This window comes from Belonocnema kinseyi, chromosome 4 (assembly GCF_010883055.1).
Source record: "Belonocnema kinseyi isolate 2016_QV_RU_SX_M_011 chromosome 4, B_treatae_v1, whole genome shotgun sequence".
Taxonomy (NCBI): Eukaryota; Metazoa; Arthropoda; class Insecta; order Hymenoptera; family Cynipidae; genus Belonocnema; species Belonocnema kinseyi.
The window spans coordinates 147,123,200-147,127,494 of record NC_046660.1 but is presented as its reverse complement, the minus strand read 5'-3'; positions in this window follow the sequence as shown (position 1 = coordinate 147,127,494).

The following is a 4,295-nucleotide window of genomic DNA, read 5'->3' as shown; positions in this document are numbered from 1 at the left end:
CAATTTGGTTTTTAGTAAAACTCAAAAGCAAAATTTAGGGGCTCTTCTGTGTTGATTTGAACTTAACGTTTAAGCGAAGGGAAGATCTAAAGTAGCGTCTGAGCATTCTTGTTTTTCTTCTTAAGAAATAGGGAATCAAGATCTTTGAATAATGGTTATTACTCAAAAATCTTTGGCAACTCTCTCGCACTCCCTTGAGCAGGCAATGCAGCGTTTCGAGTTCTCCCTAGCTCCATCATGCCTAACTCACAGAAAGTCTTTTCACGACTTTCACTGATAAAACCTACAAAAAGAGGAAAGCGAGCCAGTAAAATCCATCATTCTAAGGAAACGATCATTCCAGCTAAATCTACTATTCTTAATAACTTGGTCAAGCCCTTAAAAAAGTCGATTCTGACTCTCGCGGTTAAACCAACGTTGCGAACATTTGTTGAGCTAAACCAAGAAATCGATGCAGGACCTAAAGATACCGAGGTGATTGTAATCGATTTACGTCGGAAAGAGGCTTTAGAAAATAGAAGGGCGGCGCGAGATCAAGAGATTAGGATTATTAACGTGTCCTCGATCGACGAGTGGGACGATTCAGACACAGAAACAGTAATCGTTCCATTAGAAGCGAGTGGCGAGACCGAGGTAGAAACAATAATTTTAAAAGTAGAATTAAAGTTATAGCATTCAACTACGGTATCGGGCGCATGCACCTGTTCCCTCGAGTTTTTATTTAAAAAAAAAAACAAATACGCAAGTTCCCACTCGACCTGGGGTTTTAATGCGAATAGCTTCACAACGTCAACAATTTATCTACCAAATACTTGAAAATGCGAAAGTTGCGCAGAACCCTCACAATAATGCATGATGTATGTAGCGAGGGTTTATAAATGTCCTAAGTGCGATAGCTTGTACTAAGAGCTATCCAAAGATACCCTCTATGTATTGCGACCAGGTTGTGCCTTTTCTTTTCAGGTACTTCAAATTTTACATAGCGTACTCTCGACACTATTATCGATCGCATTTGCTTACACTCGATCGGAGGTAAGATCCGGTAGGTCACAATAACAGTAACAAAGAAAAGAAGAGGAAGGAAAACCACAGCTTTCCGGTTTAAAAACTAAAAACCGGTTAAAAATCGCTAGTCACTGCTTAAATTTAAAAAAAAGTCTAGACTTTCTTTCTATATTACTCGATAATTCTTAATTATTTCATACTAATTAAGTCACTTTCGTATACTGAAATACGGAAAAACTATTCACCTAAGGTTGACTGAGGACTCTTTCACCGGCTACCCTGCGTGAACCAACTGACAACACAGCAATGATGATGAAGTCTGTCACAGACTGCGCCTTGGACGCTTACATTTGAGGGCTACTAGATGAAATGGTCCCTTTCTTGGATACGCGTAATCCCAAAGAATTACATGAGGCCTACGAGTACGCGCTACATGTCGAGGTGAGACAACGATAAGCCGATAAATCCAAGGCAACTTCGGTTTCCACCTACCATCTATCACGACATAAGGACGCAAGTCCAGAGCGGACAATATGACCTAGTCCTTACTCGAGGCAAATGGACGATAATCAAAGGCAAAGGCGCATAGAGAGAAGAAACGGCGCTACAAACGTTTCGCACAGTTGCCCGACTCTACCAACGCAATACTCCTTTTACACCCCAACGTATCTAGCCTAACACCCTCCTTATCCACCTACTTACCCTCTGCAAAATTCATTTCCTCCAGGCTACGATTACCCCTATCCACTAACATACCCTCCCCTTCCTGCTTATCTTCATGATAAGACAAAAGGAACAGTGGGTATCAGCGGACAGGCCCAAGACTCTCCGAAATTATCCAGGCCTATCGCAACGAAGCCTTTTGTAAACTATCAAGAGACCTGCCGTATGGACGCAACACCGAGTCCGAGCCCCAGAGAGCGTCCTAGAACCGTAGAATTCCTATAGGACTATTGCGGGTCCTTAGAGCTGGACGAGAAAAGGAACACTCGCCAGTCGTTGGACTGACTTATTCAGAGCTTAGGCACTCGGAAACTCATTTTGTAGTAGATCCCGGGTCCGATGTCAACCTAATAAAACTTAGAGCTTTAAAAGATATGCTAACCGTAGGAGACGATCCTATTAGAGTCTCCGGTATCACGATTGATTTAGTGAAGATGCTTGGCACAGTGCAACTTACGATACTCGGAAAGCCAGTTGAGTTCCACGTCATAGAAGACAACTTTCCCATATCGGCTGACGGCATTATAGGCCGTCCACACCTGAGGGAGGGACAAGCGTAAGTATCGTTTCGACACAACACCCTTGTTGTGATATCCGACACCATAAAGCCCATACCGTTTGTTGACCTTGAATCTATAGAAGCCAAGAGAAACCTAAGGAAGGAAATTAAACCCTTCAACCGAATCCTAAAAATCGAAGCTCGAAAAAAACAACCAGTCGAAATCCCTCTAGTCAATCCATACCTACGGGAAGGATACATCCCCAGAGTCAATAAACCAGAAGGTATAAATATATATATATATATATATATATATATACGTCACGTTTCAGAGAGGTGTCTTTCAGGGCGACACCATGAGCCCACTCCTCTTTTGCCTTACATTATTGCCACTATCTCTATCGCTGCGCCATTCCGACGGGTACTTGTGCGGCAAACCTGCAAATCGAAAGTACAAGGTCACTCATGTATTTTACATGGACGATCTTGAGATCTATGCTAAAAACAGAGAGCAACTGCATCTAGCTCTGGGGATTGTCGAACGATATACTAAGGAAATTGGAATGGAATTTGGGTTAGACAAATGCGCCAAGGTTTATTTGAAGCGAGGAAAACTTAATGGCATCCCTGAAAATCCTGAGCTCGTTAATAGAAGCGCCATACGACATCTTTGCGCTGGAGAGCCTTATACATACCTGGGCGTGCCACAGAGCCGCATTCAGGTTGTAACGTCTATAAAGGATATTCTCCGAAGCAGATACAAACGTCTCAATCGACAGATTTGGTCTTCCGAACTGTCAGCGAGGAACAAAGTATCTGCAACGAACATGCTTGCCGTCCCGGTACTACTCTATTCATTTGGAGTAGTTCCATGGACGAAGAACGAGTCAGATCTCTTGATATCGGGACAAGAACGGTTATGCACATGAACAAAAGCATGCATTTTAAAACTTCTGTTTCGCGACTGTACATCTCACATCGTCAAGGGGTTCGCGGAATATTGAGTCTTGAATATCTTCACAACAGGATTATTCTGGGTACAGCACATAGAGTTGCAATTGGAAGAGACCCTCTTCTTACAATGGTCAGGAATCACGAAGAAGTGGGCAAAGGAACATTTCTATACAAAGCAGCGGAGGGGGCTGCTGAAACAGTCGGACTTGACTTCAGTATTAGGGGTGAGCAAAATGCATCAAATCTAATCTATTCACTCCTGAAAGCCCGGATTAAGAAAGCACAAGAGAAAAGCTTTCATGAACAGCTCCTCGATAAGAGGATGCACGGTATCTTCCACAGAAACGTGAAGGATCAATCAATGTCTTGTGAGCTAACATTTGCTTTCCTTAAATCGCCCGGATTGAAGTCTGGTACAGAAGGTTTCATTTTTGCACGCCAAGACGGTGTCATTTTCACCTTAACATACCGTCGCCACATTTTGAGCCAAGACATTCCCGATGATAGCTGCAGGGCGTGCCATGCACACCCCGAGCATTTAGCTCACATACTATCTAGTTGTCCAACACACGCGGGAACAACCTGCATTCAAAGGCACAATGCGGCACTAAGAGTGCTTTATTACCATCTCTGTCACTCCTACGGCATTCACCTTAATATCGCTTCTCTAAATGCCCCTAGGGAAATTGAGTCAATTGTCAAGAATGGGAAGTGCCGCATATACTGGAACTTTATATTCTCGACAATTGTTTCCGTTGCTCACTCGAGGCCTGACATGGTTCTTCTTGACTTCGAGAAGCGAACCATGTTCGTTATCGAATTTGCGGCACCAGCTGACAAAAAAATCATAACCAAGGAGAATGAAAAGAAAGAGAGGTATCGAGACCTTATAAGGAAGGTGCAACGATTGTATCCGGAATATTCTGTTAAACTGATCGTCCTTATCATCGGCGTTCTTGGAGGTGCCAAGCTTTCACTTGCTAATAGCCTAAAAAGCATCCATGCGTATGACCAATATGCTAGAACACTTGCGGGAAAAATGCAGAAGGCGGTTTTCTTTGGGTCACTCCGTGTTCTTAGGGTGCACGAGGCTTTTGCTGGATCGTCGTATTGA